This window comes from Solanum lycopersicum, chromosome 5 (assembly GCF_036512215.1).
Source record: "Solanum lycopersicum chromosome 5, SLM_r2.1".
In the NCBI taxonomy this organism is placed as follows: Eukaryota; Viridiplantae; Streptophyta; class Magnoliopsida; order Solanales; family Solanaceae; genus Solanum; species Solanum lycopersicum.
In genome coordinates this window covers 11,417,374-11,428,318 of record NC_090804.1, presented here as the reverse complement: position 1 = coordinate 11,428,318, position 10,945 = coordinate 11,417,374, and positions in this window count along the sequence as shown.

Genomic DNA, 10,945 nt, shown 5'->3' with positions numbered 1-10,945 from the left:
CTTCCCGTTCGCTCACTTTCTCTTCAACCATAGACCATCCCTCATCACCAACCAAATTTTGAGAAAATATATTATTTTAGTTGGGCATGTATACTACTTAGTTTTTTGGTTATTCCTTGAAAATCTAATTTAATTTTTATCAATCATTTTTACTAATATAAAATACACAACAAATATTTTTTTCCACTTCTTTTGAATTATATCCTCCAGAGGGACATAAATAATGAAATTATTTAATTGATAATTATCGGATCCTCTCAGACTACAATGGAAATAAATATTTCAAAAAAGTAACTTTTTTTTTGTATCTCCTACTAAATTATAATGAGTATTCGTAAAAGAAAAAAAATACATAATAGAAAAGAAAAAAAAAAGATGCAGGAAATGGGTTGGGATAGAAGATATTAAACATATAAAATGGATGAGAAGAAATTAATTTTTTTTAGAAAAAAATTGCAGTGAAATTGTTGAGAAGAAAAAAATTATAATTTCAAGGCATAAAATAAGAAGAATGAAATTACTGAGATTAGTGAAAGAGTATACGTTCTTGGGTGAGTTAAAAAAGAATAAGATGAAGAAATGGGGTCTACGGCATGGGATTACAGACCCGGAGAAAAAAATGAATGAAAAGTAATTCTTTTTTCTTTTAAGAAAAAAGTCCACTTGTCACTTAAAGATTTGTCTATTTTTCCAGAAAAAGCGTTAGTCAACACACTCTTTAGTTGGATCTGGGAATATAAATAAAGCGTCGAAATGGCACAGTAAATGACTATTACAGGTGTTCAAAATAAACATAGAATAATTAAAGTGTATATGTGGTATTTCATGCCAACTTTAACGGGACACCCATAGGTTCACCCTAAAAATAATATTGGGGTTAGGTATAATCATGTGTGAGTTGTTGAAACCGGAATAAGCAAGGTTTCTTTGATACTATACCAAAAGAGATAAACTAAGACAGGTTGCACCATACATGATACCTTTATTTTTGAAATACATAACGTGTGCACACAATGACTAAAGATAATTCAAGAGAGATCAATGTCCCAATTTCGCATTTCAGCCTAGAATTATAAGCTAGATTATATCTATATGCCCATAAATCTCAGGGATTGACAATATCAAAGGAAATTGCAATACATTTGTGTGGTAAAGTTTCCTTCTTCACCAAGTCTTTGGATGACAACAATGAACTTTCCATGAACATCCACCTCAATTTGAAGCATTACATTTGCCTACTAGTTTTATTAACAATTCGCTCTGGATTTTGTTTTCATTTATGCTTTTTCTACCTCACTTCCTCCTCAGTCTATTTAGGAGGTTCAAGCATTCACTAGAAAGTAGATTTACAAATAAGAAAAAATCCACCTTAGTTTCGTTCTTCTACACAAGAAGTATATTAAAAAAATGACTGAATCACTTAGCATTTTCCACAAATAGTAATTACGATCTTCGATATCAATCTTGAACTCTCTTTATGATTGCAAGAAGATAGGGAAAAGATTTTCTCACAATAAGATGCTAGCGTAAATGCAGAACATGTATTATAAGCACTGTCTAATAATCCCATTCTCTACATCTGTGCTAGTATCTTGTTGTGAGAAAACCGTGCCCCAATCTTTTGTGCAACCACAACAAGAGTTAGGAATTGACATTGAACAAATTACTACTTTCGGTATGTGATTGGTATTCAGTCCTTTTTACGAATATGTTTTGTGATATTGGTTGTGTATGAGAATGAATTGAGATTAATTTGGTTATTTTTATAACAAAAAATTCTAGTGAACCATTGAACCTCCTAAATGAACTTAAGAGTAAGAGAGGTAGAAAAAGCACAAATGAACAAAGAGAGACTACAAAATTTCATCCCTGGGGGATTGAACTCTCTAGCCTTAATGTATAAACATATCAAACCTTAGGCACTTCTAGACTACGTTTCCACTCTAAGGCTAGACCACTAAGAAATTAAAACTTGACTATTTGGATTCTATAATCGCATGAGGCATAACAAGCATACAACTAGTCTATGCCTTAAATATTATAAAAATCCATCATATCTGATCAACTAAGTCAGTTGTCCGTTCTTTATAATAAATAGAGATAGCACAATTTTGGCGTCTCTCTTTGTTCATTTGCGTTTTTTCTACCTCTCTGTCCTTTGTTTGCTTAGGAGGTTCAATGATTCATAAGAAAAAAATATACAAAAATGACAAAATGCATCTCAAACCATCTTAGACACATCTTAATATCATAGGGTCACGACTCTCTAAATTAAAAGAAACATACTAAGTCTTAAACAATGTACTAAATGAAAGAAACTAAAAGAAACATAGTTCATGTCCTCAAACATATGAGGACATATAAATCTTGAGAGAATCAACTTCCCAAGCTTCACCTTCTAAGAACCTTCACTTGTCTTCCACCTATACTTATAGAAATATAGAAGAATATGGAGTTATTACAAATCATCATTTAATATACAAGTAAAACTTCCTTAACCTCAACATTTAGTCACATTCATCAGGTAATCCATTTTTATCATTTAGACCTTCCTATTTAAAGTTATCATAAGACTCACCTAGGTAAGACTTAACGAGACCGCCCATACAACATCTTCATTACACACCTAAGGATCCTTAAGACTACCAAAGATAAGCATGCTCCATTTCAATTTAACATGTCAACACTCGTTACTAAAAACATTTGAGGAAACATCCACCCCTACTTCAAATCCTCTCGGTGGTAAGCATAACTCCCCCAGTGAGTCTTAGACATTCATTACATTCATTAACTATAGGTTAAGAGATAGCACCACATGTAATATTTTTAAAAGAAGATATTAACAATGAATTGAACCATATAGTATGAGATCAATGTATGTGATATTTTTAAAAGAAGGTGTTAAAAATGAATTAAAGTTCATAGTTTCGAATCACACTTCAGACTTGTATGATTTGCCTAAAGGTTTTAAATTCATATGTAGAAAGTGGACAATTAGAAAGAAATTGAGACCCGAAGCTACAATTGATAAATATAAGGCTAGAATTTTGATGAGAAGTTTAAACAAAAAGAAGGTTGTTGATTATTTTGATATTTATTCTCTTGTGACAAAAATAATGACCGTTAGGAGTCTTATAACATGTCAACACTCATTACTAAAAACACTAGAGGAAACATACATGTCTTGAGTAACTTCATATAAAGACCATCCTCCAAGACAACCCCCAAGTTACACTTAGTCCAATGTGAAAGTAGCATCCCATACTACTACTCCCACCTTAGTGCTCCTTGAGAATCACCATAGGCTAGAAACATCACATTCATCATTTACATAACTTTTATCACTTTAGTCATAAGACCAACATGCTTCATTAACATTAGACATAAAGTCAACTTACCTCATTAACATTATATAGTAAACTATTCATACATTTTCATATAAGGCACACCAAAACATCCTTCAAATGTCTACTTGTGCGAAGGATAAATAGCCTCTCATTCCACCACCTACCCTAAGTAGTACACCCTTAATAAGAGTTAGTTCATTACATTCGTTTGTGGGGGCTAGCTTTAACAGACATAGACCATGAAAACTAGACATGGAATTCCGGTATTAACCCCTACCGGACGATGGATCCCCCCTTTCCTAAAGTAGGGTCATTATCTTAGCCTTTATTTGGATCTCCAATAGATAAACATATGTGTGCACATAGTTAAGGTATAAGGAGATTTCTTCTAAGTACTACATCTCAAGTCATGAAGAGTACTAATCTTCAGAGGTACATTGGAGACGACATCTCTACTCATAAAGAGTATCCACCCCTTCTTTAAATCCTCTCGGTGGTAAATTAACTCCCCCACTGAGTCTTAGACTCATTCACTATAGGTTAAGGCATAGCACCATATGTGATATTTTGAAAAGAAGATATTAAAAATGAATTAAACTCTATAGTATGAGATCAATATATGTGATATTTTTAAAAGAAGGTGTTAAAAATGTATTAAAATTTATAGTTTCGAATCACACTTTAGACTTGTATGATTTACCTAAAGGTTTTAAATTAATATGTATCAAGTGGACATTTAGGAAGAAACTGAGAGCCGAAGCTACAATTGATAAATATAAGCCTACAATTTTGATGAGAAGTTTTAACTAAAAGAAAGGTGTTGATTATTTTGATATTTATTTTCTTGTGACAAAAATAATGACCGTTTGGAGTCTTATTGCGTTTTCCACTTTTAATAAATTAGTGATAAAATGGATGTCAAAAGAATATTTTAAATGGTGACTTAGACAAATATATATATATATATATATAACTCAACCCAATAATTTTGTGGTTCCAGGAGAAGATATTAAATTATTCAAGTTTATTAAGTCCTTGTATAGACTAAAATAGACACCTAAGCAGCGGTATGAAAAGTCTAATATCACATTAGTGGATAGTAATTTTCTTGTCAATTAATCCTATACCTATGATTATTCCAAAATGATAGGTTCAAATTACGTGATTATATGTAGATCACTTGTTAATTTTTGTCCAAAAATGAATGTTATTGATGAAACTAAGAACTTTTTGTCTACTAAGTTTGGAATGGAAAATCAGTATGAAGTAGATGTAATTTTAGGAATCAAAATTAAAAGAAATATTGATGATTTCTCTTTGTGTCAGCCTCATTACATTAAAATCAAGTTCAAAAAAATATTTATTTTGATGTAATTTAGGGAGATATATTTATGATCCTATCACGCAATTGTAATAGAATAAAGATTCTTGTGTTTCTCAAAAGAAATATGCTAAGATAATTGGGACTGTAATGCTTATGGTGAACTTTACCTGATATAACTTATGATGTTAGTATATTAAGTATATATACTTATAATCCTAGTAGTAAACATCAGAAGGCTCTTCGTCGCATCAAAAAAGTTTGTAAAGTTACATTTTTTAGGTTGTGTTGTATCTGTGCAATGACACATGTTCAAGGCAGTTAATACCTCTAGTGCACACCCTTGACTGAAGAGATGTGTCTCTTAACAAACTTCAATTCATGCTACGACGAGAAATATTTTGGGTTTATTTTTTTTTGTCCAAAACAAAAATTTCTCGATGGATATATTTGTAAAACTCCAATTTGAGCCGAGTGACCGACAACGGTACAACAAGACATGACATCTTCTTAACCGCTTTAATAACATAGTAGTTCATCTATATTTAATCATTTAAAAGTTCTTTTCTCCCACCAATGTGGAAAAAAATAACAGTTTGAGCAAAATAGTCTTTAACGAAGAAAATAAAAGGTAGAGAAGTACTATTAATATGACCATTAGACGAAGAAAATGCATAAAATAAATAGATAATTTTCATGTCAAATTCATGAAGTTCATGCAAAAAATTCATGAACGAGGTAATTTTAACTCACAAATATGCTATAATTTCTTCTAGTGTTGTTATTCGCCGAAATTTATGGCTACACAGATTCGTTCCGGCTAAAAGTTCTAGGTTGTAATACGTAACTGGAGAACTAATATCTCTAGGATCCTCTTTAGTTCTTGTGCGCAAGCTATGACCTTAAAAATTAAAGGTATCCTTTTCAATACAACTTTCTTGATTCATCTCTTTTTTGTATATTATCAAAGACATCTCATCTATTTTGGCGTCATCAACCCGCACTCGATCATAAATAAAGCATATGTTATTTTTGTTTCTAATTAACATTTCACATGCTTTACGATACAATCAATATATTGTTGAGTTAACAAATAAGTATATGCATATTTATTCACCTTTTGGATCAAATAGTAACCGCAAGGATGAACTTCCTCCTCTTTATGTACAGGGCTGGACCTAGTAAGTGAATTTCGGGTGCTCGAGCACCCAATGACTCTGAATGTTTTTTTTTTGTGTGTGTGTGTATATATATATATATATATATATATATATATATATATATATATATATCATAAATCTGTAATTAAAAAATAAATGAGCACCCATACTATGAAAGCAGTCATGGTTGCGCTAGTTTTTACATGTAAACCAGAGGCCCGCTTAGCACACTGGTAGGGTTCAAATCCCACTCGTTCCATAATTTTTTTCTTTTCGTTGTACAACAAATTTTGCACCTTTTTTTCTTTTTATTTTTTAATTTTTTTCCTTTTTCTAACTAATTAAGGGCTTTTTTTTCTTTTTGTTTTCATACACTTTTTCCTTTTTCTAATTAAGGGCTTTTTTTATTGAAGAGTTTCAGTTAGTATAGTTTATACTATATGATTGCTAAAAGGTTTATGTTAAAGGAAGTGAGAACTCACAACCTTTAAATCCTAGATCCGCCACTGTTTATGTTCCCAAACATTAGTGGGCATGGTGTGACAATTGCATCAATAAGATTGTAGCTAATGAAATAACAGGACATGAAATTGGTGATGCATTTGTGAACACTAGCTCTACTAATTTTATGGCATATATGTTGCTATAGAGCCCATGTGTACTGACATATCACCAATTTCCTTTTATACACTTTCATCAGCTACAATCTTACCAATGCAATTCAACTGCTTAAGCTTGGGAACTTCAACAGCAGGAAGTTTCTCCTTAGGTTTATTAGTTAACCCAAAAGGTGAACAAAATTTTATGTACTTTATAATTTCAAGAACATATCAACTACATTACAAAGTATGTAAAATGTTAATCAATACAAAAATAAGGGAAAATTCATTTATATACCGTGGTTTCACGGTATTATTAATACTTTTTCCTTAAGTTTAGTGTGTCCAAAAGCCTTTTTGTGCTAATTTTTATATAAGTTTCTTTTTATTTTGCAGGAAATCTGTCCATTGCTGAATGCGGAGATTTTTTAGCGAAAAAATGTAGAAGATACCACCTACGGAGCTTATGACGGTCCGTCGTGCTTGTGACGGTCCATAGGTGGCAGCGTAGTGCAGCTGCTGAAGGAAGATGGGGAAGTTTGACCAAGTGTGGGGTTACGTAGCTTGTTACGGTCCATCCTGCAAGTTCGTCATGAAGTTCAGAAAAGTGATCCCAGTACCCATATTTCAAGAGTTGAAGTGTTTTGAAACGAAGGCCCTCGACGGACCGTTGTGCCTATGACGGTTCGTCATACTTGCCGTCGAGAGTAATGAAGAAGATCAGCTGAAGAAATTGCATAAGTATGGGATGACGGAGTCCATGACGGTCCGTCGTGACCATGAAGATCCGTCGCGAGGTCTGTCGACCCAGCCGTGTTTTGGCAGATTTCCAGCAAATTGAGTCCTTGTTTAATTAGGTTTTTATTTTTTATAAATAGTTTAAAAAACCTCATTTTTGAGGTTAGACTCTTAGACGGTTAGACTCTGATTGTGAGACTCTGAATTGTTAGAGATCATACTATTAGACTTTGTGTATTAGTGTGAGATTCTTGATAATTTTAGACTTTTGATTATCATTGATTGTTGGTGATTCGTGGTGATTAATCAAGCAAACTTTTGGATTTTACTCTTTCTCATTGAAGTAAGTACATGAATTCTTATGTAATATATTTGAATATTGTGATTATGACTATGGGTAACTAAACTCCATAACTAGGGTCGTGGGAACCATAGGCAAATAATGAGATAAAACGTAACTAAAATAACAATTCTAGAATAGAGTCCTGCATGTTTTAATAATTCTTTCGCTTAGAAGTCTTTTTAACGGATGACCAACGTTAGAACTCACCTTAATGCTATTTGCCGGACCAAGGAGGTAGATAATAGGAAAAGAATTATTAACATAGATTTAGTGTATACTATCTAATAGGCTTGTATTGATTGGTACGAGGTAATAACTTAGTCAAATATTGAATACGGTGCTTAATATGAGGTAAAGATAAGGGTTAGGAAAGCAACACATGTAGCCCGACCAAGGTGCGGAGTGAAATTTTCTAGATGCCGGACCAAGGATTTAGAAATACATAACTTATCACTTTGCATGCAAGATACTAGGAAAGAATTGTTATAGTTAGAATTATCAAGTTATGAACCTGTGGGGAACACGTAAACCCTAGTTACTTTGATTAATTGATTAAAATCCAACATTCAAAGCTGTTAAGTGTCTCTTTCAATTGTGTTAGTTATTTTCATTCATTTAGAATTAGAAACCACCCTTTTATTGTTTTTTACTTTCAAAGGAAGTCATTGACCAAACAATAGTAATAACATGTTGAAGTTAAGTCTAGACTATTTTCCTCGTGGGAACGATCCCAACCTCACTAGTTGGGTTATTTACTTGACACGACCGCTTTACTTCTTATTTGAGAAGTAAGTTTAAGCGTATCAAATTTTGGCGCCGCTACCAGGGATTATAGCTGTTAGATTAACTTGAACTTATTACTATAGTTTAGTTGATATTTTCTTGATTTTACTTTGTTTTATTGTTTTTGATTTTTTTTAGAAATATCCTCCTTGTATGCCAAATACACGAAGAGGAAGACAACCCTTGTTTCCCTACAATCACGAGTTAGAGCGTACACTGCGCAATATGAATCGAAACTTGGGAATAACTAATGATGATCCAAACCAGAACATCCCAGCTCCGGTTGATGTTCATGGTCAGATGTTACCTGATGCTCCGGGTGAACACCAAAAGAGGGGATGAAATCCGTAGCACGGCCCCAAGCATACTACAGAGGCTATGATAACATAGCAGACTCCGATGGGCCACTGGTTTTGCCTCCTCTACCCACAGGCCACACTTTTGTGGTAACTAGTAGCCTGATGCAAATGCTCACTGCCAGAGGTTTGTTTTCAGGGCTACCTCCTGAGGATCCACAGGCCCATATAGCTAAGGTAAGGGCAGTGTGTAAAAGTTGTGTAGGGAGGACTGATTTGGATTTAGATGTAATAGGTCTCAGAGTGTTTCCTCTATCATAGACGGGAGAGGCTGTTATGTGGTTGACTGAGCTCCCATACAACTCAATCTTCACTTGGAACCAACTAAGGGATGTCTTCTTAGCACACTACTATCCGGTCTCCAAAAACTAAACCACAAAGACAGAGTAAATAACTTTGTGGCACTACCAAGAGAGTTAGTTAGTAGTTCTTGGGATAGATTCACCTCATTCTCGAAAAGTGTTCCAAATCACCGTATAGATTATGAGTCACCGAAGGAATACTTCTATCGGGGACAGGATTATACCAATAAAGCGGTGTTGGACACTATTGCTGGTTGATCTTATGGGGAGTGTCCTTATGCTGAGATCGCTGAAAAATTAGAGAAAATCTCCCGGAACAATAAAGCTTGGAGTACTAGGAAGTCCGATACTGGGAGAAACACCTTCGCAGTGCAGTCCACTCACAACCCAGCCATACATGAGATTCGTGAAGAAATGGCTCAGATGAGAACTGAGCTTGAGTTGGTACTCAAACATGTCACTGGGGGTGACGAAAAGATAAATGAAGTCAAATACTTGGCTAAACCACCACCTCCTAATGATGAATGCTATTATGCGGAGGACACTTATGCAGTAAATAAGTAGACGGGTTTCCGACCAAGCGCCCAAGGCTCAAATCAGGATAATTGGCGCCAAGATCAAGGGAACCAAGGCCGGAACTATGGTAACTACAACCGTGAGGGTCATTATGTCCGAGATGGAAACTACAACTGCGACAACAACTTTAAAAGGGGTAACTATGCTAATAGAAACAACAAGAATGGGCCCTATGTCCCTCCTCAAAATCGTGAAGTTACTCCTAGGGATGGTGGAGATAGTATGATGCGAGTTGAGGATATGTTGCACAAAATGTGAGGAGGTTCGATGTTAGTGATTAGCACATTAAAGAGTTGAGGTGTGATTTAGCTAGTATTGGGCAAAAAGTTGATACACATGCAATTTTGATTAAGCAGATCGAGCTGCAAATGGCCCAATTATCTACGATAGTGAACACACGGCAACCGGGCACTCTTCCTAGAAACGCTGTCCAAAATCCAAAGAATGATGCGCACTGTATGACAATCACTACTCGTGGTGGTAAGCAAACCATTGACCCATCTATGCCGTCTACTGAGGAAAATGTGAGAAAGGATAATGACAATGTGGTAAAGGGTAGTAGTGAAGTAGAAGAAAGTAATGGAAAAGATATAGAAGTACCTATCAAGGTATATCCCATGCCTACGACACCACCACCCTTCCCTCATAGATTAGTCAAAAAGACCGAGGATGGTAAATATCGGTGTTTCATAACAATGTTGAAGCAGCTTTCTATCAATGTCTCTTTGGTAGAAGCTCTAGAACAAATGCCCGGTTATGCCAAATTTATGAAAGATCTGGACACCAAGAAAAGATCGGTCACTTTCAAGGATGATGATAGACTGCAGCATTGTAGTGCTATTGCTACAAGATCCCTCGTACAAAAGAAAGAAGATCTCGGTGCGTTCACTATTCCTTGTACAGTTGGATCATTACATTTTGCGAAAGCATTATGTGATCTGGGGGCAAGCATAAATCTCATGGCCCTCTCAATTTACAAGAAGTTGGGTTTGGGAGATCCAAAACCCACTGCGATGCGGCTACAGATGGTTTATCGGACAGTGAAACGGCCTATAGGGATACTTCATGATGTGCTAGTAAAAGTGGAGACATTCATCTTTCCGGTTGATTTTGTTATTCTTGATTGTGAGGTCGATTTTGAAGTGCCTATTATTCTTGGGAGGCCATTCCTTGCTACAGGTTGAGCCTTAGTTGATATGGAGAAGGGACATATGACGTTTCGGTTGAATAATGAAGAAGCGACCTTCAACATTTGTAGGACCATGAGGCAGAGTGGTGATCTCTAATCGGTATCTTTCATATCCCACAAAGAAAAGATGATGAAGGAGAATGAACAAAAAATTGCAAAACAAGAGTTTATGGTTGCGGATTTGGTGCTTTTAGTCAGCTCTGGGGTTCCTTGTCTTCCGGGCAAGCTCAA